We start from the raw sequence: 25,766 nt of genomic DNA on the forward strand, positions 1-25,766 counted from the left end.
CATGCCCTCTGCCCTCTCCAAAAGCTCTGTAGAACAGTGGTTCTCAACCAGGGGCCGAGGCCCCCGGGGGGCCTGCGAGCAGGCTTCAGGGGGCTGCCAAGCCAGACAAGCATTAGCCTCACTGGTGCCCAGGATAGAAAGCTGAAGCCCCACCACATGGGCTTGAAGCCCGGGGCCCTGAGCCCCGCCACCTGGGGCTGAAGCCAAAGCCTGAGCAATGTAGCTTCGTGGGAGCCCCCATGGCATGAGGCCCCAGGCAACGGCCCTGCTTGCTACCCCCTAACACCGGCCACGGCTTTTATATGCAGAAAATCAGTTACTGTGGCACAGGCGGGCCGTGGAGTTTTTATAGCATGTTGGGGGGGGGGAGGGGGTCTCAGAAAGAAAGAGGTGGAGAACTTCGGGTGGAGAACGTGTCTTTTTCAGCATGCCCAGAAGGTCATCAAATTTGGACTATTTCCAATCAGAGGTGGAGAGCAAGTTCCAGAGTCCTGGAGCCCTCACAGAGAATGCCCTGCCAGCAGCTCCCCTTTTGTAACACCTGAGATCCATCTCAAGCGCCCCTCCTAGGGTGACCAGATCGCAACACTAAAATATTGGGACACATTGGGGTTCCGTCAGCCCTGCCCACAGTCCACCCCCATTCCTCCCAGGCTCTGCCCCCACTCTGCCCCAGGTCCTGGCCCCACCCCACTTGCCCCCCACCACCACGCCCCTCCTCATCCCCTGGCCCCCTGCTGGCTTGCTACGTCCCTCCTCAGTCCCCCACCCATCACTCGCCTCCTCACCTCCCCGCCCGCCGCTTACTCGCCTCTTCACCCCCCCACCTGCCACTCACCCCTACAGCGCCCATTTCCCCTTTGCCAGGTGAGTGCTCGCCCACCCTCCGCCTCTTCCCACCCCTGCACCGCCCTCATTCCGCCCCCATTCCACCAAGTCCCCGCCCCTGCCCTGCCTATTCTCTGCCGCGTCCCCACTCCTCTTGCCTCCTGGAAAGCGCTAAGAGCCACCGAACAGCTGTTAGGCAGCGGGAAGCGCTGGGAGGGGGGAGGAGGGGATGTGAGGTGGTGGGAGCTTGGCTGCAATTTTTCCCCACGGGTGCTCCAACCCTGGAGCACCCACGGAATCGGCGCCTCCCTCCCGCTCGCCTCCTTACCTGAATATCGAGACAAATGGCGTCCCGATCGTACATTGATTGGGGATACCGGACAAAGGCTTAAATATCGGGACAGTCCTGATTTTATCAGGACATCTGGTCACCCTAGCCCCTGTTAACAGCAGTTATGGCAGTATGGCATGGGGAAAGAGGTGGACAGTCACATAAGTCACTCCAAGGCCATTTAGGGCTTTATAGGTCAGAATCAAAACTTTAAACTCCATCAACAGGCAGCCAACGCACATCAGGAGCACTAATGTCATATGATCCCAGAGAGATGACTGGCTCAGTAAGCAAGCTGCTACCTTCTGCACTTTAATGCCACTTTCTTCTGTATGGCCTAGCTATTTTGGAGTGGGAATGAAGAGTAAGACAGACCATACAGAAAAAGATCCTTAATGCTGGTGAAAAGAACTAGCAGACAGTCTCAGACCCAACATATATTTTGAAAGTTTATGGCTGTTTACTAACTGAAAGCACAGCTAAAATGGGTACACAGAAATGCCACGTATAAAAGAACCTGATTTTATGTGTTCTATCAGACACAGAATGGGCTTGGCAGAGGCATTCCAACTTACAAAGGGTATAGTGAAAAATGCATCACTCACTCCTTTTTACTTTGCCCCATAACCTGAGAACAAGGAGTCTGTTAAATTAATGGCTGGTAAATATAGAACCAATAAAAGGAAATAGCAGCATGGATAGTCAGCCTGGGTAATTCATTTCTGCAACTATTCAACTGAAATGCAGGGGCTGGTTTTTTTTTAAAAGGGCCAGATATATTTTATGACAATTGGCAAAGTTTAAAATTATGCAAATTAGTGTCTTGTCTACACGGAGGATTGGGCCTGACTCGCCAGCCAAGAGGATAGCTACAACAGTGCAAATCCCCTAATATAGACTGGCACAGCCATTATTTGTGTTGGTGGAGCTTAGTCTAGTTTCAAGCAAGAATAATCGCCATTGGTGAAAATAGCCTGTCTTTGACTTTCTATGCCAGGGGTCGGCAACCTTTCAGAAGTGGTGTGCCGAGTCTTCATTTATTCACTCTGATTTAAGGTTTCGCGTGCCAGTAATAATTTTAACATTTTTAGAAGGTCTCTTTCTATAAGTCTATAATATAGAACTAAACTATTGTTGTATGTAAAGCAAATAAGGTTTTTAAAATGTTTAAGAAGCTTCATTTAAAATTAAATTAAAATGCAGAGCTCCCTGGACCCGGGCAGTGCCACTGAAAATCAGCTTGCGTGCCGCCTTCCGGTCTATGCTAAGGCTTTGTATTGGTGCTACTACACTGGTGACTAGCCACGACTGACTGAAACTGGGTCAAGTCTCCAATACAGACAGGGCCTAAGGCAAGCAAAATTGAATCCCATGTTCCTTGCTGTAAATCTACAAGGAGTCAGAAAGGAATCCTTCCATTCCTTACAGCAAAAACACACGGGAACTCTCTCTTCATTTGAGGTATCAACTACTAGCCTTGGGCTAAAGCAGGATCCCAAACTAGGTTTGAGCTGGTATTACAAACTCTTAAGGTCCTAAGGATATACACAAAGAAAAGCACAATCAATCCTGCTTCAAACCAACCAGGAAGCCTTAAATAGCTGAAAAGTCAGATGCCTACAAATTAACAGTTTTCTAGACAGCACTCTGGGAGCCTTAATCATGATCCCTCTAGCATAAAGACAAACATTCCCAAAGATGGCTAAGAAAAAAAATAAAAAAGCCACTGGCTTGTGTGTGCACCCAAGGAAGGACCAGAAGACACTTGCTTTAAAAAAAAATAGTGTTGTAAACTCCAGGTATGCACAGTCAAGACAAGAACCTCAGTTACTGAGCCATTCTACCAAGGACTGCCTTAAATTACAGATATTGGTACACTACTCTAACCGATTGGTGTAAATGGCTACAGAATTTACTAACAGCTTGTCTATACAGGGACTCTGGAATAGTTACTGTTGATTAACTCCATAAATGGACACTTACTCCAGATTAAGAGTGCTGCCCTCTGAATTAGCTTAATCTGGATTTAACATGCTCTTTACCTTATTCCAGATTAATTTTCACAGGCAGACAAACCCTCAGAGCCTTCCACATTATAAAAGCGTGGGATAATTAGATTCCATTTACTTGTTCCCTGCTCCCAACAAAAAAGCCACACACTCGGGTGTGTGCTTTCAAAGTTAACCAGGCCTACAAGAGAAACCAGGTTGGATTTTAGCCAACAGTCCTCTAGTAAAGTAGATAATCTCTCTATGCTTAAAGTGTAGCGGGGGAGAAATGCTGTCTCCACACAGTACCTTTGCTTTGATACTGCCTTGCCCACTTCAAAACCATGTCCAATTATAATTTAGGGTTACCATACGTCCGGATTTTCCCGGACATGTCCAGCTTTTTGGGCTCCAAATCTCCGTCCGGGGGGAAATCCCAAAAAGCCGGACATGTCCGGGAAAATCGGGACATGCGGGGCCGGCGGTGCTGGGCCGGGGGCCGGTGGGGCCGGGGGTGCTCGGCCGGGGGCCCGGGGGCCGGCAGTGCTGGGCGGGCCGGGGGTGCTCAGCCGGGGGCCGGCACCCCAGGGCCCGAGCCGACCCAGACTGGGCCGCGCCTCCTCCCCCCACACCCCCCTTACCTGCTTCAGGCTTCCCGCAAATCAAATATTCGCGGGAAGCAGGGGAGGGGGCGGAGTTGGGGCAGGGACTTTGGGGAAGGGGCGGAGTTGGGGCGGGGGCGGGGCCCCGTGGAGTGTCCTCCTTTTGGAGGCTCAAAATATGGTAACCCTATTATAACTGACACAGCCGTAACCTTGGAGCTGCAACTACTGTCTGAGCAACAAGGCTTCTGACACAGATTCCAACCACGTTAGGTGCGTATACAAGTAGTATTAAAGTTATGCTTGGTCGTAACGACACAAACACTGTTACAAACACAAGGCTCTGTCCTGCAAATCAGATCCCATTGGAATCAATGGTGCTTCCAAAACCAGAATCTGCCCAGTTGGATCCATTGGATGACTAAAGACAGCCTTCCACCTCTACCAAGCTCAGACTCTGAACAAAACACCCGGAGTATAGAAAAAAGTAAACATCACTCCAATTTCCAATGCTATCAAAATCTACTATAGATATTTCCCCACAACCATGATTTAGAGACTTTCATTTTATTTATTTATTGGAGGGGAAGAGAGAGAGAGAGAGAGAGAGAGAGAGAGAGAGAGAGAGAGTGTGTGGGGGGGAGGGGGGGAAATCAGAATTCAATTATTCCTTTCCTCTCTGCAATCTGGGATTCAACAACTGATGTCCAAGCATATATTTTCCTGTAGAAAATTGTCATTTACAAATAAGAATTGGCTGAAGCCGACTTGCAACGAAAGGATTTTGCCAGGCTGTGAAGAGCCCTCTTGCCTGTTGCATTTGATTTAAGATTGAGCCAAGGCTCTGGTGTCATACATAAGAGGGAGGAAGGCAATTATTCTAAGTAATATTTGATATCATCATCATTCTTTAGATTCGACCAAGAAAGAAAGAAAAAGCTACTTCTTTTGGAAGCAAGACAGAAGGGTAAATAAAATAAAATAAAATCACTGTTTCAATAGATTCATTCAAAGCAAGTATTTGTAATGACAAGCAAATGCACAACATTTTAATGCCCAGACATGTGTTGCAAGGTGGGAAGTGGTTTCAGAAAGCAGCTCTTTGGTAGAAAAGAAGTACAAAATTAAGTCTGCTTTTGCAATCTATGTTTTCCTGAAAAGACAGTTCAATTGCTTTGTGATACATGCTCCCCTCAGCGAATGAATACAAGTAATTTGTTGCCTTAGCAATTCTTCCAACCCTGACATGCTTAAATACGAGATTTCTTTGTCTTCCCTCTACCCATGCCACAAGCCACCCCACGGAGCCAGTCAGTGTGAATGTCCAGGACACCAACAACTCAAGCAAGAGCATCAAGAAAATCAAGATCTCGGGTTTGGCACCACACAGACATCTGTGCCTTCAGCACCACCCAGTAGAAAATGTCCTGTGGCCAAGACTGGCCATGATGAGCAGGTGTATCCCAGCTCCATCTTCTGCAAGATCTACAGCCCAACATCCCTGCTAACAGCCATGAGAAGTGGGGCTTGGCACTGGATGGGAAACTCAAACACACCAACCTGGCCTCCAGCACCATAGTCAAGGAAGGGGCCAATAAGGAGGTACCGGGGTTCCTAGTCTTGTACCGTGTGAAGGTAAAGCTGGTCCTGTGTCAGGGTGAGGATGTGCCTGTGGCGCTTCCCTTCATGCTAATGCACCCCAAGCCCCCAGAGCAATTCACTCTGTCATGGCCCCGGTCAGCTGTCCCAGAGACGGATGTACCCATCAACGCCAATCTCATTACGTATGAAACCAACTATGGGCAGGACAATGACATTGTGTTAGAGGACTTCACCCACCTGCAGCTTAAGGGGCACAAGGATGATGACCATTTCTGTTGGAGGGGGGAGGACTGGGCTACACCTTCCCTTCCCTCCCCCATCCCTCCCAGCAGCAAATATGGGGCTGGAGGTCTGTGGATTTCAACCATCTTATGTCTACGCTTTTTTAATTCTCCCCCACCCCTCCGAAAGGGGGCCCCCAAGGAATTTTTTTTCTTTGGTCCTACAGAAAAAAGAAAAGAAAAGGGGGGAAAAAAGAAAAGAAAAGCTATAACCACACCTCCAAACTGTGCACGGTTTATTATTTCCCCTTTCTACCTGCTCTGCCTAGGACTATGAATTACTTGACGAATGTGAATGACTGATAGCATGTGGTTGTAACAGACATAATGGTTTGAAGGGCAGCATTTTTCAGATAATGACCTCAAAGTGCTTTGCAGACACAAAGTAATGAAAACTCACAACCACAGTGAGATAAGGGACTTCCTGAGGTCAGACAGCAAGTAAACAGAGTGGGAATGTAACCCAAGAGTCCTGATTCTCAAGCCGTGTCTAGACGTGGGATTGGTGGCCAGCAATTTATGTAGCTGGGGCAGACAAGGATAGTTGTGATTTGCAATGGGGGAGCCTACCCCAATTTCAAGCATATGAAGGTTTAACCAGTGTAATTTTCAGCTTCGCTGGCTTCCAGCCATTAGATGGGTGAATTGGGACTAATCCCAATTACAGACAAAGCCTAGGACTCAGGCTTTAACCAGTAAACTCTCTCTCATTAGCCAGACAGATGAGTTCTGAGGCTAGTCTTCACTGGGATAAAATAAATCCAAGTAGCAGAGATTATCCAGAGAGCTGAAACCAAAAGCGTTGACCAAGAACCCCAAAATTATCACCTTATTCCAAGCGCGACATGGAAGCCAGCTACCCTCGCCATCCTACTCACAGGAAGGACATCGAACACAGTCTTTTACAATGCAGTTTTGTAACACAGTTCACAGAAATATTCCAATACTGGAAGTATTACAGTCAAAATCTAAGAGTACATCAGAAGAAACATAAAGGGCTGGTGGTGGCAGTAAGAGTGGGAAGATGACTTGATAGCTCAGTGGTTGTAGGCAGCAGAGAAGAGGATGGAGGAGTGTGTTTGGTTTTGGTATTTGTTGGTTTTTAAATTTTATGTAATTTTTCCCCCAGGACCATTTGGGGAAGAAAATAATTGCCATTGTTGCTCAGGAGTCATTTCAATGTAGAGACAATGAAGAGCAGAGAAAATTTTTAAGAACAGAGCTTAAATTTCTTATTTAAAATGTCAAAATATCTCTAATTTCAATATTTGAATTAAATTTTTCATCCAAACAAAATTTTGCCGGGGAAATAATTTTTTTAACCAATATATATATATTTTTTAAACGGTAGAGGAATGATGGTCTGGGTAAGAACACTGTGTGAATCCATTGCAAATTCATGTTTACAAATGGTAGCATTCAGCCTCCACTCTTTCTGAATCCATGTCTTTGTTCTAAATTTCTCATCCACCGTATTCTGGAGGATTATGTACAGTTTGGAAATAAAATGCTTACGGCTGTTTGCACACTGAAGGTGGATCTCTGTGGCTATTTCAGGAAATAACAGAGAGAGGGATGCAACTTTGGTTATGAAGTCTGTTAATTTTAAGTACCTGCAAAATTGTTCTGTTCCTATACTATGTTGTTGCTGCAGTTAATCGAAGCACATGAGACTGTTACTGAGGAGAGTTGTTTAAGGTTATAATCCCTTTATGGGCCCACGTTTTGAAAAATGTATTTGCCTCTGCAGGCTGAAATTGAGCGAGTCCTGTAATAGTCCTGTGGTAGTGAAAGGTGGCTTTAGAGAGGAGTTTTCTGACTTCGTGCCAATTTTGCAGAGGTTGGATTATAATCAGATTGTTTTTAGCCATATTGGGTAATTCCTGTCTTAAACAATAGGCTAAAGAGTCAATCTGAAAGATGAAACGCCTGTCCTATTCAATCATGTGTCATATCAACAATACATGATGTGGGATAGAAGTGAAGTGTCGCCATTCGCATAGTAATGGTGCAAGCTTACAGAGTTTCCAGTTTGGAAGAGCCAGCCCCCCCCCCCCCCTTAATTTCCTTGAATATTTGTAATTTATTAGTGTTAATCCTAGGTTTGTTGTTTTTCCACTAGAATTATTTGATAACTTGATCCAGTTCTTTTTTAACAAATAAATGGCATTTAAAGTAATTAGGGACTTTGCAACAGTCAAAGCATTTCTGATTCTCAAAGTATCTATTCACATTTTCAGATAAGAAAAGGTCAAATTCTTTTTTAACTTGGAGGTTACCTATCAGAACAATTTAAGGTCAAGGTTTTAAAAAGATGGTTTTCCTAGTGTTATTTTCATATGGCTTTTCTTGTTGAACCCTTCTTGTTTTGGGAAGCATGGACTATTAAAACTTCACACAGGTAAACTTTACATTTCCCCATCAGTGATGATGAAGTAATTTTGAGTGTGCCATTACATTTAAAAAAAAAATCCCTCTATGAAGTAAAAAGTGTGTTGAAGTTGGGGTCGCCCAACAGATGTGGTTCTCTTAGGAGTAAAAATCACCTATATAGAAGTACATGGCAGCAGGGTCAGAGATTATCTTTTAAAAGCCATGGAAGACAGGAGAGATTCCAGAAGACTGGAAAAAGGGCAAATATAGTGCCCATCTATAAAAAGGGAAATAAGGACAACCCAGGGAGTTACAGACCAGTCAGTCTAACTTATTTACCCAGAAAGATAATGGAGCAAATAATTAAGCAATCAATTTGCAAACATCTAGAAGATAATAAGTAACAGTCAGCATGGATTTGTCAAAAACGAATTGTGTCAAACCAACCGGATAGCTTTCTTTGACAGGGTAACAAGCTTTGTGGATAGGGAAGAAGCGATAGATGTGGTATATCTTGACTTAAGTAAAGCTTTTGATACTGTCGCGCATGACCTTCTCATGAACAAACTAGGGAAATGCAACCTAGATGGAGCTACTATAAGGTGGGTGCCTCTGGAGTTAGTTGTTTATAATCTCAGCTAACGGTGTGTACATGAGACATTCATTCAGCCTTCACTTCCCAGGCATTTCAATTTGACAGAGCTTGACTGGAGGACTAAGGTGTAAAACTTTTATCTGCATCACAAATTGGGGAAAGTAATTTAAATTGAGAGGAAATTAATTAGATATAAAGCTAAAATGTTTCTCAGGATATCGTTCTCTCTACATGTGTGTGTATATATATAAGCAAAAGCATTATAGCTTGCTCACCTAATCTGCAGTTTGACATTTCATCACTCTTGGTGTCTATTGCCTTCTAAATCGGTTTATAATTGGAAAAATTATCTTTAGTATATGCGCTGAAATATATTTCATACTCCATTGTGCTGTACATTCTGGCTACCATATAACCTATGATTAAAAACAACAATAACTCACCTAATGGGGAAAGTGATCTTGTAACTAAATTACCAGAACTCTTCAGCAGAATACCAAACCAAAGGCAAGAATTCTCCAATGTTTGCTGAGTCTGGGACTCCACGAACAAGTTCCAAAAGGCTTTTTTTTTTTTTTTTTTTTTAAATGAATGCAACAGCTTCTATGAAAGAGTCAACATTTACCAAGAGCTGCCAATTATTTACTGTTCTTCGAATAGAGGAGAAAAGCATCATATCCCCATTATCACTAGGTGGTTGGCAAATGATGGTTTTTCATGGTGAGAGCTACAGCTGTGTTTTATTTGCTATAAAACAGACACTGGAGTTTATGCACAATGGGTCAAATTCATTCCTATGCTGAGAGTCAGCACATGGCCTACGTGCCACTTATGATGTACTTAAGCACTCAAAATAGGTTTTAGGTGGGACTTAAATGGTGCACATGGCTTGTACTTGCCCTCCGCACAGGAGTGAATTTTACCCTGTCCGATTAGTATCCAGTCACAAAAACGTAGCACTGTGAAATTGATGTATCAAGTGGCTCTTTTAGGCCATGTAAACATGCTGGGCCAGATTCTTGTGACAGTAGATCAGTGTAGCTCCACTGAGCAACAAGGGAGCTGGATTCTGTTCTCCCTTAGGTATTTCAAACAAAATTGTCAACTTGGTTCCTGCTGCAGAGTCTCTGTGGCTACTAGTGAAAAAAACCTCAAGTTCTTTATTCCGTCACGGGTACAGCAGAAGCTATAGTTGCATTAGTGCCCAAGACTTCCCCATGGCTCCCAGAGTCAAACTGTAACCCTTTTTGAGAGGGATCGGCTCTCAGAACAAGGGCCGCTCATCCTCCATGCCCAAACATCCTTCGCCTCTCTGCTAACGTCATCCCAAAAAGCTGTCAGTCAGTGACAACGCTGTTCTCAGTAGGAGCTGCTGGATATTGAGAACTTTGTTTAGGTGCCTAAATGGGAGAACCATTCTCTTGAAAAATTGCCCCCAAATATGGGTGTCAAGATCTTTTGGGGGAGAAAAAAATCTGGTCAATTCAATTCAATTAATATTAAAGACTACAATGAAATTCACCAGTAAGAACTTGTCCTCTAGAGAGCCATTCACCCAACACTACCGGAATTAGATATATACCACCTCCCTCTCAGCTGTTTTCTATTGCCATGTTCTGGTAAACAGTTTCCTGAATTACTGAAGCATTGAGGAGATGGGGGGGGGGGGGCAGAGAGAACATCTATTTTAGGTTTACCTGGTTACTTTAGCTTCTTTTCACTATATGGTCTAAATAAAACTAAATTCTCCACAGAGTGCAGAAAACTTAGCTCACGTGCAGGTCTGGCTACTGTTCGACATTTAAATGAGTAGCCAGTGTTGTTGTAGCCAGATTGGTCCCAAGATGTTAAGAGAGACAAGGTGGGTGAGGGAACATCTTTTATTGGACCAACTTCTGTTGGTGAGAGAGACAAACTTTCCAGCTTACATAGTGACCAGAAGAAGAGTTCTCTGTAAGCTCAAAAGCTTCTCTCCCTCACCAACAGAAGTTGGTCCAATAAAAGATATTACCTCACTTTCCTTGTCTATCATTTAAATTATCTCAATTTATTTTTATTTCTATTGCAGTAGCACCTCAGGACCTCAAACAGGCGTTTGGAGGTCCAATTGAACTCGGCACTGTGGGTAGGATTTTCAAAAGTGCCAAAGAGATTTAGGGGCCCACGTCCCACTGGAAAATAATACGACTTGTGCTCCTCTGTCAACGAGGCTTTTTTTTTTAAATGTCACCTTGAACAAAGAACACAGATAAGGCTCTCTGCCCCAGAGACCTCACAATCAAAGATACTGTAAGAATATTTAGTGGGAATGTATCATTGACTAGCCATTACCAGGATTCACTGACGTTGGTGATTAAATTATACTGTACTCCTGCAATGAAATGAGATCTGCCAAGAAAAGAAACTATGACCACAGAAATTTTGTCCTACAGTAAGGCGTATGTTTATGAGGGACTGTGTTTATAGAGGACATGTTCACAGGCGACTTGGAAGCAAGGATCTACAAGTTATATGCATCGGAAGGGCCCTTTCAGCTACAGCTGGAGAAAATATGTCAAGCTGAGAAACTTGAGCCGTGGAGCATTCCAAAACATACTGCAAGGGAGCACAGCTATTATCTGTCCGAGCTTTAGCAAGTAGAGAAGGGCTAGTGAAGAGAAAGGCTCTGTACGGAAGTCGGATGGGACTGCGAAAAGCAATTTCTGCTCACACACACAGAGTGGGACAGATCCTCAGCTGCGGTCAACTGTCACAGCCCCATTTGAAAGCAGTGGAGCTATGACAACTTATACAGGATCTGCTCCCAGTGTGGAGCGACCTCTTGGATGATAACCACAAAGGCCAAGATTTTCCAACCTGCGTGCCTAAAGTTAGATTCTGGAATCTATACTGAGGCACTTGAATGACCTGATTTTTTTCCGGCTTCTGTTGATTCAAAAATCTCAACCAAGAATTGTTCCCCGTGTTTGTGTGATTAAAGTTCTAACCGTCCCAATTAAAATCCGTAATCTCAGAGCAAAGACGCTAGGCAAAACTGAATACGTATCTTCCATCGTTGACATATTTGCATACAGCTGCAGCTTTCTGCCTACAAAACAGCAGTTCCCGGGCACTGCAGAGCCAAGCAGAAGCGCTCGCGCTTTGCTCACTTGGGAAGGAAAGATCTAATGGCTCAGGGACTAGGTAATAAGAGACTGGGGACTTTCACCACTAGGGCATGTCTGACCAAACATCGTTAACAGCTAATGGCTGTTCTTGTCAAAAATATATGGGAGGTCTCAATCCCATTCCTAGTCAGCAGGTGTCCACATCACAAATAGCACTGACTGGCAGCTGAAAGATGGCAGGAAAAAAATGTGACTGCATCTACAGTAGAGGAGGGTAGTCCTATCAGGTTAGGGTTAGCACCACTACCCCTGTTTAATACACTGCTACCTCGATATAATGTGATCCGATATAACACGAATTTGGATATAACGCAGTAAAGCAGCGCTCCCGGGGGGTGGGGCGGGACTGCGCACTCTGGTGGATCAAAGCAAGTTCAATATAACGCGGTTTCACCTATAACGCGGTAAGATTTTTTGGCTCCCGAGGACAGCGTTCTATTGAGGTAGAGGTGTAGTTTGACGGGCTTTTACAGCACTGTCAACCCAGCGCTTTTCCAAGCACACACCTGCAAACAAGATAAATAGAAAGAAAAAAGATTTGGAGGCAGATAGGTCAGAGGCCAGTGGGAAAAGAAATCAGAACACAGAGTCAGATACAACTGGAAACAAATATATCCTCCTCCTGTTCTTCAAGGGTTCATATTTTCCCCCAGCTGCACACACAAACAAACCCCTGCAAAAAAGTTTGTGGCTCGTACAGTGCAGGATGACATATTTTAAGTAGACCACTACTTAGTAATCGAATAGCTCGGGTCAACTACTGTTTCATAATAACCCTGTCCAATCAGTGTCAACACTGTGTTAAGATTCTAGGCAGTATTCTGACAAGAAAAGAAAGCTTTGGGGGAGGGGGGGGAATGTTTAAAGCAATTTACCTCCCTCCCAAACTACTCCAGATGATTTCTCAAAAAGAACAAATGGAAACTTTAACCCTTAGCCTTGATTAATTTCATCTACATAATATAGATGCACATGGCAATCAGTTACTGATGAGCAAGTTTTCCTTAATCTGCTGAGCAAAGCTGATATCTATGCAACACTCCACTTTCAAAAGGATGATCTTCTCATCTGATGCGAGACCACTGAGCTCTTGAGCAATGCCTGGCTTTTCCTTGCCATGGCTTTTGAAACAAACTTCTCTGCATCCCCGTAGAGGGAAATATCACTTTTTTCTTTCATCTTTTCATTTTCCCAGAGGGATTAGGTGTGTTGCAAGACTCATCACATCACTCCAACCCTCCCCCACCATGGGGAAAGAAGTGTCCTCCCCCATCAGAGATCCCGCCGGCCACTCAAGGAACGGTACGGTTGTGACTCTAAAAGCCGAACGAATTCTCCTTCTGCCTGCTGGTCAAGCAGCCATGATGGCTTCAAGAAGGAGACAAGCATGTGAATCAGGAGAAGACGCCCCCAGTTTACACAGAGCAGTGAAAGACTTTACTTACTTAACCTTCAGCCAGCCTTAACCCGGGCAGTGGCCTTAGTCTAACCGATAAAGATGGCGACTAAGACACAAGATAGGAACTCAAAACTCTTGGCTTCTACCTCCCAGCTGTGCTCTCTATTCACTTCGTGACCATGGGGGCAAGTCTATAGGCTTGACTCTGAAAGATGCTTTGGTGGACTGGGGCCACAATGCTCAGCGTTTAAGCACAAATTTAACTCCAAGCGTGCGAGAAAGCTCCACTGCTGGATCAGGGCCAGACTGCACAGCACCCAGAGGTGGATTATAGTTTTGTGGGGCCCCTCCCTACCCCTTCCGCCTGCAGTCCCCCCGACCCCCTCCCAGCACTTCAGCCGGGGATTGGGGTCAAAGGGTGGGGGCTTCCCCCACCTGCTTGGCACTCCTAAAGGGGAGCAGGGTCGGGGCGTGGGGACTTGCCCCGTTTCCTGGCAGGAGTGCCGGGCGGGCCGAGCGGGGTCGGGGCACCCATTTTCTGAGGTCCCCCAATTGGCCAGGGCCCCTTGGCCCAGTGACTAATCCGCCACTGATAACACCTTGCAGAATCAAGCCCTTTGTGCCTACGTTTCCATGCCTATAAAAGGTATGGGGGTAGGCAGGTATGTATAGTCTACCCAGGCATGTTGTGAAGGTTCATTCAGTAAGATCACTAAACTGCCAAGAGCCTGATTGGAAGGTACTGAAAAACTGCAAGATATTATTGTTGATATAATTTATTAATTATTATTATTAAACAGGTTTATTTTTATATATATTGTTCTGAGCTAAGATGATTATACCAAGAGAGAGAAATCAGCCAAAGACTCCAAAACAATATATTATTTCTCCTTTATATCAATGTCTTACTGTACATGACTTTTTTGTGCTAGTAACATATTTCTATAAATCCTCATATACAGAAAGCTTTGCGTTCAGAGTGGGGAAGAACGTGTCAAATAAAATACTACTAATCTAAAGAAACTCATGTCTCCAGTAACATAACTAAATGCGTAATGTTACAGGTGTTTTATAGCTAGGACGTCGGTTCCATTTAGATCATTTTTACAAACCCAGCATGAAATATTTTCCCCAGTCCTGGAAACCATGGTTTTGAATCAATTGTTTATTGAAACAGAGAGACTGTCAGGGAACAGCGGTAACTACCGCCCAAAACTTTGAGGACTCGTTTCTCAGTTTTATGCCATCAAGTCAATATCTGGGAAACAGGTTAAGATGCACAGTCCTACGCTGCTGGCTTGAAAGTTCATCTGCCTGCAAATCACAGGCACTGAAGAGGGAGGCAGGAAGGGAGCGAGGTAAAGACACATGTGAAAGGAGAGGTATGATCAGTGTTAATAAACGAGGTTAAAGCAATGCATACTGTCAGCGCACTAAGCCATTAGAGACTTTAGTATAAAAAGGAGGCCTGAGAAGTGTGTAGCTGGCAATGAAGCCACTCTCCCCATCCCTCACACTTACTGTCCTATAACATACTGTAGTTGTCTCCACTGAGAAACACCCAGCAGTCTTCTTATAACTGAAAACTAAATAGTTCAGTAAAATAATACCTAGCTCTTGTATTGCACTTATCAGCTGATCTCAAAGTGCTTTACAAAAGAGGGCAGTATCATTATCCACATTTCACATGTGAGGAAACACAGCGACACAGACAGGGGAAGTGTCTTGCCCAAGGTCACCAAGCAGACCAGTGGCAGAGCTGGGAATCAAACCAAGGTCTCCTGAGTCCCAGTCCAGTGCTCTGAAGAGCGAGGCAGGAAGGGAGCGGGGGAAAGGCAAATGTAAATCTGAACAGGTGGAAAAGAAAGAAGGCAGGAAGAGAACAGGACAAAAGGAGGGGAAAGCAGCAGTTCTGTCTCCAGGAAAGGGGACAGGGGAGTGTGTGTGTGTGTGTGGGGGGGGAAAATCACACCCCAAAAAAATATTATAGAAAACCAAGTTTGAATGACCCATGAAATATATATTTCTAGTTAAAACTAAATGTCTTGATGCCACATGAAAACTTCGAGTCACATGACCTCTGGCAGAATTAAACTCTCTCATTCGTCATGATCATCGGGGGCTCATGGAGTTAATTAAAACACACTTTTTTTATTCATTAAGAGGAAGAATGCAAATGCTTCACTGCTTTTATGTTCCTACTGTGAGACACAGATGCTGGGAATCCTCACCTTAGCGTAGGGTGACCAGACTTTCAGATATTATCCCAATATTAGCGGCTCTGTCTTATTCAGGCAACTATACCGGCTGTCCCCAAATGGGAAAAAAGTGTCCCAATTTTTCACACTTGCTATTAGGTCACCCTACCTGGGTTCCCCCACTGTCAAGTTTGCCTAAATTAAGGAGCACCAGATATGCATAGCCTGATAGATATAATATCACACACACACACTGAACGCAGGTATCACCCATATACAATAGATATGCATACACACTATCATACAAACTAAAGAACTCAAGCTATACATTGCATTAATAGATATTATATTATACACACACAACATACTTAATGCACATGCACCACTCATATACAACAGATATGCATGCATACACAAACTATGGAGATGATAAATGTACCGTATTTCCAGATGTATCATCCCACATATTCAATGCACGCACTGCCTGTACACTGTGCATATGCATGTATACACACCCTCTCACACACACCCAGGTTGAAGGCATACGTCAATTGGCCTGCACAAGTCTGTTTTCAAAGCATATTAATGGGTAGCACCCAATGTTGAAAGATTTATTGCTCGGAATGATATCTGCTACATGTTGCTTTGTCTCCTAATTGCAATTAGCTTTGCCTTCAGAAGGATAGGAGTCTAATAAATCAGTTATCTCCAGGAAGAATTGATTTTAAAGTTGTTAGCATTGTAAAGCATAGTATTTGGTAACAGCATTCAAAAAAAAAAAATCTAATCTGTGTGTATGTTTGCATTTGGATTGCATAATATACGTAGTGTGACTCAGTGCCTAGTTTTTAAACGAGACTGTCACTAAGCAAGACGCTTGCCCTCTCAACATATTAAAGAAAATGAAAATTAAGCCCAATTGAGTTATTAGCTCTTTTGCCCATTAGCAGGGCCCAACACCCCCAGTTTTTTTCCTCCTCCTGTTTGGGGTTACACAGACAAGCATTTTACATGAGTGAAGGGATATTAACCCTGACCGAATTCCAACTCTGGCAATTAAATTCTGCCTACCTAAGCCCCTCCTGCGGACACGCTAAGACACACTGAGCTGTGTTGTTAACCAGACAATATATTCACTCCACGGGTGGCTGTGTAACAGCCAATATCTCTCCATGTGGATAATTCTTGCAATGTATGAGTTTGGTGATCCTGTGGGATGAAAGTTGCTTGTACAGTAATCATGATGATGGCCCAGATAACCCATTGCAGGAAAAGCTGTCATTATCAGAGCTCAAATACTATCATTCAAAACTCTCCTAGAAAAACAAAGATGCTCTTCGTCAAATGAGCGCACTTTATCATTTTCCGTAGATATTTATTTTTAAAAAACAAACAAACAGGGTCTATACGGCACCACATTCAAGGTGCTTCATAAAAAGATTCACTAAGGGCTTGTCTTGGGGGAAAAGCTCGAAATAGCTCGTGCAAAGTAACTATTCTACATTAGCTCCCCCTGTGGGCACTCAGTGTGGAATAAGGATCTCCACCGGGAGCTAGTGTGGAAGAGCTATTGTGCTTTAAATTCCCACCTTTGCTATTTCGCACTAACTTCCCTGTGAAGACAAGCCCGCTGCCCTAATACACATTCCCTGCACTGAAGCAGAAATGTTAAGTGACCTGACCTGCAGCCCACAGCTACAGATGAAATGACAGAGCCAGGATTCAAGAATTCCAGGCTTTTCATATCAATAGACATGGGGTTCTTAAGCAGGAGGTTGTGTCCATATTTCTGGGGAGGTTGAAGCCACACCCACCCACCTCCCCTTTTTTTTTTTTTAAAGAAAGGTTTCTTGCCCTTATGGTTGCAGGGATAACCTTAAATATATTAAACAAGTGTAAACTGATACAGTGATGACTGCCTGAGTCTGCAGACAGCCTGAAACAATAGCCCTAAGACAGGGGCTGTCACTCTAGTAACCATCCTGTCCTCCTTATATTGCTAAATAGGATGCTGCATGGGTGGGGGGCTGAGGAGAAGGAGTTCCCCGTGTGGAAGAGGGTGTCCTGTATGAAAGGTTAAGGGCCACTGTACTGGACCAGAACTCCTCTGTTAACTCAATAGAAACACCAGATGTTACTTCACAGAGGCCTGCCTTTCTCTGCACCCTGATCAGACACATCCCCAACTTTGAACCTGCCTGACTAAAAGTGTCTCTCACTTTAAAAAAAGTAAACAAAAACAAAACCCCACCCACACACACACACACACACACAAAACGGACAATACCACCCATGAGAGCATGTGACAACACTGACGTCAGTATAATTTTGCACCACATCTCTGTCTAAGCTTATCCGCTTAGGCATCTTGCTGAACCCAGGAAGAATCTCCTCGCTGGACACTGAGAAAAGTGGGCAGAGATTGTGGATTAAAAGTAAATTGCTGTCATGTTGCCAATATTGTCACTGCTTTCCCTCCCCAAAGCTATCAAATCACAGAACTCCAGGCATCATTGAAGGGTGTCATTTTTATTCACTAGCTTAAGGATGACCACAACAGAGTCTCCTAAGTTTTGCTCCTGACCTCCCCTAAGATACACAGTATACTGTTCAGGTGACATACTGCCTCCCAGAGCAGAGGCTGCTAGAACTAAGTTTCTCAAGACTGCCCTATTTATAAACTCCAACAGGTCAGCTATAATAATGTGACTGAAAATAAGTCATTAGCTGGAATTACTCTCCTTCCTCTCCCTTCCCTCACCCCCATAGCTCTGGTACACAGAAAATACTATTAGGCTGGTATTCTTACGGGTTTGTGGGACCTGAATCAAGTCACTATAAAGTTACACCAAAGATCTCCCAGTAAAAGGCTAAATCAAGATAACTGGATTCCCAGATCTCTGCCTTTATAGTAAGGGATTGTCTATGCTGGGGAGTTGTCCTGATCACAGCCATCAATGGCCAGGCTTTGGTATACAGTAGAACAGGGGTCGGCAACCTTTCAGAAGTGGGGTGCCGAGTCTTCATTTATTCACTCTCATTTAAGGTTTCACGTGCCAGTAATACATTTTAGCGTTTTTAGAAGGTCTCTTTCTACAAGTCTATAATATAGAACGAAACTATTGTTGTATGTAAAGTAAATAAGGTTTTAAAAATGTTTAAGATGCTTCATTTAAAATTAAATTAAAATGCAGAGCCCCCCGGACCGGTGGCCAGGACCTGGGCAGTATGAGTGCCACTGAAAATCAGCTCGCATGCCGCCTTCAACACGCGTGCCATAGGTTGCCTATCCTGCAGTAGAACCTCAGAGTGGAGGCTGTTCATAACTCGGAAATGTTCCTCACTCTGAACAAAACGTTTTGGTTGTTCTTTCAAAAGTTTACAACTGAACATTGACTTCACAGAGCTTTGAAACTTTACTATGCAGAAGAAAAATGCTGCTTTTCACCCTCTTAATTTAAACGAAACAAGCACAGAATCAGTTTACATACCCTGTCAAATCTGTTTTTATACTTCCCCATTATTTTTTTTAGTAGGTTTACATTTAACACAGTACTGCACTGTATTTGCTCCCCCTCCCCCCTCCCAGTCTTTGTCTCCGCTGCTGCCTGGTTGTATATTTCTGGTTCCAAATGAGGGGTGTGGTTGACCCGTCAGTTTGTAACTCTGGTGTTCATAACTGAGGTTCTAGCATAGCTTGACCCAGAGCAAACCTCAATGTAGACAGGCAAAGCTGCTGTTTTCACCTGGGGAACTTGCCTTCGATGGTCAGCTGCATCCAAGGCAGAAGTACTCCATTCCTAATTACACCATAGACCAAGATCTCTGAGTAAGTCAGGTGTTTCAAAATAAGGCTAGAGTCTTTGAGCTTTTCTATACAAAAAGTCAGGAGAAGAGCTATGCCAAGAGTCTCTGACGACAACACTGTTCTGGAAGAGTCACCTGTGATTTGTGAGTGTCTGCACATGCGCACAAGTCCCTCCACTTCAGCACATAAAAAGACAAATCTCATGGAGGTTTCCCCCTTAAAAAAATACATTTAAAAAGAATCTGTACCAACATTCTGCACAGGAGAAGATTTTTAAATCAGAGCTAAATAAAACTGTGAAATTAGAAGCTGGTAATGAAAAGGCAGATGGAAACTGCCCCCAGAGAATCAAAAGGAAGTTGTAGAGTCCTTGTCTAAAGAGCCATTTTCCCCTCTCTCTTATGACCTGCAAACCTGACCTTCCCTGTCACCACCCTAATAGAACTCAAAGCCTTGAGGCCAGAAAGCTCAGATTTCTATGGTAGCTAGAAAAACTTTCCTGCTTCTCTTTCCTTGGTGATTTGCTACCCATTTTTATGAACTTGGGGGCACCAATCTTTCCAGTTCCCAAGTTTTGCCCTGAAGGCAAGTACACTTGCTGCCTGTAGTGAAGTTTTGGAGGATCTTCTTTGGGTAGAAGGGGGAAAAAAAGTTCCGGGTTTGAAAACTGCAAGTTATACATTCTGTTCAAGTTCAGCAATCCTTCATCTATTGTTAAGTCAGAGACCACATGCTGAGAGTTAAAGACTTATATAGGACTCCAGGGACTAATCGAGGAATGATTTCAGTGTCTAACTGTGCTGCAACCAGGCACTTAGGATGCAGAGCACAAGTTTGCAATAGTATTGTACATTGCATTAAAATGGCTTTTTGATACATTTCTGCAAATAACTAATGAGGAAAAAAATCAACCTGGCATTTAACATAATTCTTCCTCTCTGCCCCCCAACCTTACATTCACATTTGTGACAAACAGCTTCTGTCTTCAATTAGGTCCGTTTTATGTATGCATCAAGCCGCCAAATATGACAGGGCTTTTATTCAACACCAGTTTATCTAATATGCACATACTTTGCAAAATAGCATTTTTAAAATACCTAGCCAAAAAGAAAGAATGCTCCATTAAACAGTGGACGGAAAGAAAAACAAGCAGCAAAAAGGGAACTGAATGTTTTTTTATATTAAGCAATCAAAGGCTGTCACACATTGAAAACACAAAGCATTCGAAGTTTAAATGGGCATTCTACAAGGGCCTTAACATGGGAGACACTTTTTAAAAAATGCAGAAAGCACTCCCTTATCAACGTACCACAGTAAGAAGCTGGATCTCTATTTATTTATTTTTTTAAATCTAGAGCAATAACTTCTCTTGACAGCATGACAGCTGACATTCTTAACTGAAAAAGCTATGTGCCAAGAATTATCAGGCCTGGCTTTTCTCTCCCTGATAGATGACAGAGTGAAAAACAACAACGGCCACACACATCTCATAAATCACAACTTTTATTGAATGCCTTGCCACATAATAGCAACAGTCAAACTGAATAAAGATACTTTTCAGTGCTCATCCGTAAAATACTGGGGAAATACAGAGATCACTTCTAGCACTAAAGTCATATCCTGGATAGGGCAGGTATTAATATCAGGGTCAGGTGTTATGTTCAATATGCAGTTACCGGAAAGATTTTTAGGCAAATTGAAGGGAATACAGAGATAAAATCCAGAAGTGAGTTAAGGGCTGGAGGGAAATAGGAAGGAGGGAAGATTGCAAGATCTGAATAGGAGAGAGAGGGAAGCATTGTAATAGCCAGTAAACTAGCGAATGGACAAAATCTGGCCCAATGCATAAGATGAACCCAATACAGGCATCCAGATGTTGCAAAAGCTGACAGTACGAGCCCAGATTTTTCCCGCTAGGAGAACAAATAATTTGGCTGAGGTTGCTTATTTGTTTTTTGAAGGGTAGGGTTTGCGAGGTGGAGGAGCGTAAAGAGCTTCAGCATGCTGCATTGGGATGATCTGAATGGGGCAGCCCTAGTTAGGAAAAATTAACTTGATCTCACATTAAATGAACTGGACACAAAATAAGAATGACAAAGTATGTCTTACAGTAAGAATTGTGAGGAGAAGGGGGAGTTACCCAGAAACCAGAAGCTTGATTCCTGTAAACCCTTATTCATGTGATTAATCTCACACTATAAAATGGGTTTGCAAAGATACAGCCACTTGGCTGCATCCTTTGGTCCCTACCAAGTAAAGAGACATGTTTAGGGCTTATGGGCATGCACCCTGTTTTCCTATTTATTTGAGTTTGTACAATGTATATCACAATGAGGTTCTCGCCATGACCAGGACTCCTAGGAGCTACGGTAATAGAAGTGATAAATAATAATAATTTGCACAGCATCTAGGACAAAGGGCTTCTGCAAACTTCTTGAATATAAAAGATAAGTAATGTTTCCTTAAAGTTGGCTACAGATTAGAGATGGTCAAACATTTTCCATAAAAAAGAAATTTTTGTGGGGAAAAAATCAGTTTGCATTGAAAATTTGAGTTCTTCTGGAACCAAATTTTCAGTTTTTCAACAAAAAAATAAACCTAGAAGTTGAAGAAACAGTTTGATGAAAATGAAAAAAAGTTCATCTGTCCAAACTTTCCCAGTGGAGGTGCGGGGGAGGCATTTCCCAACCGGCTCTGCTTTGGATGCATAGCAATTCTCTTCCAAGTTTTGGGACTCAACTTGCCAATAGTCAAATCACAGGTGGCCAATCTAGTGGAGGCAGTTTCATAGCAGAACTATTTTTAATCAACAGGAAGAAAGGAGGAGGTTGAAACTGACTCCTATCAAGGATCTAGACATGTTGACGACAGCAACTCTACAACACACAAAATATTTCCAGGTTTAAACATATGAGATATTGGTGAAATCTTTTTACTATCAGCTATGAAATGTCATGTTTTTGAGCAGATTAATCTTACTTTCTGGAAACAGACTTATTCTTTAAAAGTTTTCATGTTCGCCAGTTATATCACACCTTATCAGTGAGCAGCAAAGACTAACTTATTAAATCTTATACACAGTATAGTGCCCCTCTGGGGGCAATCAATCATATAGCCTGACAAATATATTAACAAAATGCCCAGAAACACAGAGCTACAATGTTGCTAGCACAATCTGATCATTCTGGATCTAGCACTGAAATATTATTAATCATCATAATAATAATAACTCTCTCTTCTACAGTGCTTTTCCTCTGTACACCTCAAAGTGCTTTACAAAGGAGGTCAGTATCATTATCCCCATTTTACAGATGTGAAAACTGATGCAACATGAACACCAGTTCACATTTCATACAAGGGATGCGGCACCCATTATTGTGTGTGTTCACATAATGTTACATGCATAAAAGCAAGACTTATTTTCTGTCCCGGTTTATAAAACGCATGCCAGAATTTTCAATCCAATGCAATCTGTGTTATCTGACTAGTTGAAGTAAATAGTATTTGTATTTTTTTGAGTCACCTCTGAGTTCATAAATCCCACCATGGTTCCATGTATTTGCAACTACTTTGTACTTTTCTAGCATCTTTCAGCTGAACAGTTCAACAAAGCACTTTACTTTTTCATTTAAGGAGAATAAGATCCTTTAAAAAGTGTGGTGTTTTTTTAAATCTCTCTCGTTATAAAAAATACCTAATACAAAGTCTTCTATAATATAAACCAAAGAAAGTGGAGGGGGATTGGTACACTAAATTTATCAGAACTCTTACTGCCACATACTGCCTCATGTGGTCAATCCACTTTTCAAGAGGGAATAAAGATGATAAGGACTATAGCTGGTATGATTCTATGATTATCAAAGTGAGGTGCTGGGACCCTCTTTTTGTTCTGCCTTCATACAGCACCTAGCACAATGGAGTCCTGATCCATGACTTGAGCTCCTAGGTGCTACTGAAATACAAATCATAAGTTGCAACAAAATATGTGCCCAGCTCCCCTGGAAATTCAATACAATGCAAGTTGGGCCCTTAACTACTTTGAAAATCCAAGTCTCATGTTATACAGAGAACTTGTGATCCCAGTGGATTGGCGTGCACATTTCTACTCTCAAACACCAAGGACCTGAGTTCTACAAGTGGTGTACACCTGGAGCTCCCAGTGACTCCAACTACGGTTGTGGGTGCTCAAAAACTCTGAAAATCAGGACCCGGACATAGAAAGAACAACCCATCTTGCCCCTAGAGGTAGTCCCGCCAGGGCAGGACTGATGTACATTGGTGGGGAAGCTCACATTACTGCGATCATGGGCTGTACTCGTTCTGTGACTAACAGACCTTTTCGCCCTCCAAGACCGTCAAGCCTTGTCACCATTCCCCAGCATTAAATTCACACCAAGGCGCACAAAGGTAAACAAACTAGCAGCAAAAGAGTTCTGAAAACAAAGTAATGACAAGAATTAGCTCCGACAAAAGATAGACCTTCAGTTCTCTCTGCCCCACTTACCTATATGTACGTTACTCAGTGACCTCTACAACGGATTGGCCGACTTGTTGAAACAAGACTTCTGTTATTTCAATACCACACTTTCAAATGGCCTTACAAGGAAGTTGCTTTGAAGGGAGGCGGAAATGCAAGGTCAAATATGGTCAAGACATAGAAAAGAAGATCTCCACGATCAGGTAGTGATGAAAGGTTTGTACTTAGCCATTACAAACTTGTACACCTTTACCAGGCAAATATTTCATTTGCACTCTGATACAGTCTCAACACTAGTATAAAGAGCATAAAGTGACATTTGCAGTGTGATACTCTACCCACAATATGTTCTGAGGGTGCGTCTACACTGCAACCAGAGGCAGATTGCATAGGCATACCCGCTTTAGATTTAATCTAGTTAGCACGGCTAAAAACAGCAGCGAAGACAACGGTGTGTGCTTCAGCGCAGGCAGTACAAGCGTGCCTAGAACCCTGGCTACATACTCATGCTCTGAGCCTATGCCAGAGTCCGTGCCGTCGCAACTTTACTGACATTTTTAGCCACACTCCCTAGATTAAAGCTACTATGGGATTTGTCTACACAAGCTGCAATTGGTGTGTGGGTTACACAATCACACCTCCGATTGCTGTGTAGAAAATGAATGAAAGTGCAAACAGATTAGTGCTAGGAACGTAGGTGTGATCTAAATGTAACCTTCATAACTGACACTTGTAGGATTCTGTGCACAGGAAAGGACAGTCACTGCTTCATAGCTTTTTAGGCAGAGATGGGGCCCAGGCTAAAGGTAAAATCCAAGTACCCTTGAACTTTGCACCTTCGGCCCATCTCTTGAAGTCTTCAAATCAAGCCGGGACGCCTTTCTAGAAAATGTGCTTCAGCTGGTCACTGAAGCAGTAACCAGATGAAGCTGTATGGCCACTCTTGTACAGAGGGTCAGACTAGATGATCTGATGGACCCTTCTGGCCTTAAAAAAAAAAAAACACGAACAAACACTATGAAAGTTTGAATCACTGCTTTTCAAAGGAGAATGCAAAAACCAAGACTGAACCAGGAAAGTGAAACCCCAGTGCATTTGCAGAACAATTACTACAGCTTGTGAGGGGGGGAAGGGGAGAAAGGCAGGGACGGGGCATACCATTCATACCCCTCATCCTCCCAAGGCCCAAGTGAAAATGACTTAATACGAGGTACGCAAGGAAGAATAAACGTGCTGGAAACCACACAAAACAAATTACTTGAACTTGCATGAATTTACGGGAGTGCCCATTGCCTCAGTCTAACAAGTCACCATTTCTGATGTAAACATATTTATAAACACAAGCGAGAGAGATTCAAAATGGGCTGGCTCTAAGCTGAGGAACGTGCCCCCATGATACAGGAACAGCAGAGAGGTATTCAGGCACTATGTCTGCACTTCCACACTGCACCGAATACCTGCTGTTCCAGCTATGGAACCTCAGCAGCCATGGCCTTGAAACGCCTCACAACTTGGCATATTAATTTATATTTCGTTGCACCTCCAAATTCCCCCTTTCCAGGTCAGGTTTGGAGCACACTGCCAGCACAGTGTGGGGGAAGCATGCACAGTTGCGGTCTGTGAACAAATGGAGGAATCAGATCTCCAGGGATGTCAGGTCTTCTCCATGGAGAATAGATTGCTCTCTACTTACAGTTTAAAAGGCTTTTAAAGAGAGTTTCCCGCCACACCACTCCCACTCCAAGCTGTTCTGCTATTGTGACCTGGTGATATACGAATGGCTGACATCTGGCATCAATCCTGATGTAACCATCAGACTGACATGGAACACAAAGAATGACCTGTTTGTTTTTCTTCTGCATGCCAGCTTTATTTGGTTGGAGGCTGTTCTTATTCTCCACAAAGGATTCCTCAAGCAGGCTGGAGATTCTGCAACTGGGACTCAGAATCCATTCAGTGTTTTTTTTTTAAATGAAAGCTCTGATCTTAAGATAAATAAATAAATAAAAAATAATAATGGAATGCACAACCTCTTGAGTTTTTAAGTTCTCAACACTATGCTATTTGGGAGAAGCAAGTGCATATAAGCTCCTTGTCTTCTTTCAGGTTTGAACAGT

The 25,766-nt window shown here is 43.2% G+C and overlaps 1 protein-coding gene and 1 pseudogene across 27 annotated transcripts in view; one reads left to right on the top strand and one right to left on the bottom strand.

Moving 5' to 3' along the window:
• The window catches only part of MSI2 (musashi RNA binding protein 2), a 398,015-nt gene that overhangs the window by 281,796 nt on the left and 90,453 nt on the right, over window positions 1-25,766 (bottom strand). The gene's annotated exons all lie outside the window — the stretch shown is intronic.
• Window positions 1,854-10,757, top strand: LOC112058690 (beta-arrestin-2-like; annotated as a pseudogene).

The sequence above is a fragment of the Chrysemys picta genome, chromosome 19 (genome assembly GCF_011386835.1).
Source record: "Chrysemys picta bellii isolate R12L10 chromosome 19, ASM1138683v2, whole genome shotgun sequence".
Classification (NCBI taxonomy): Eukaryota; Metazoa; Chordata; order Testudines; family Emydidae; genus Chrysemys; species Chrysemys picta.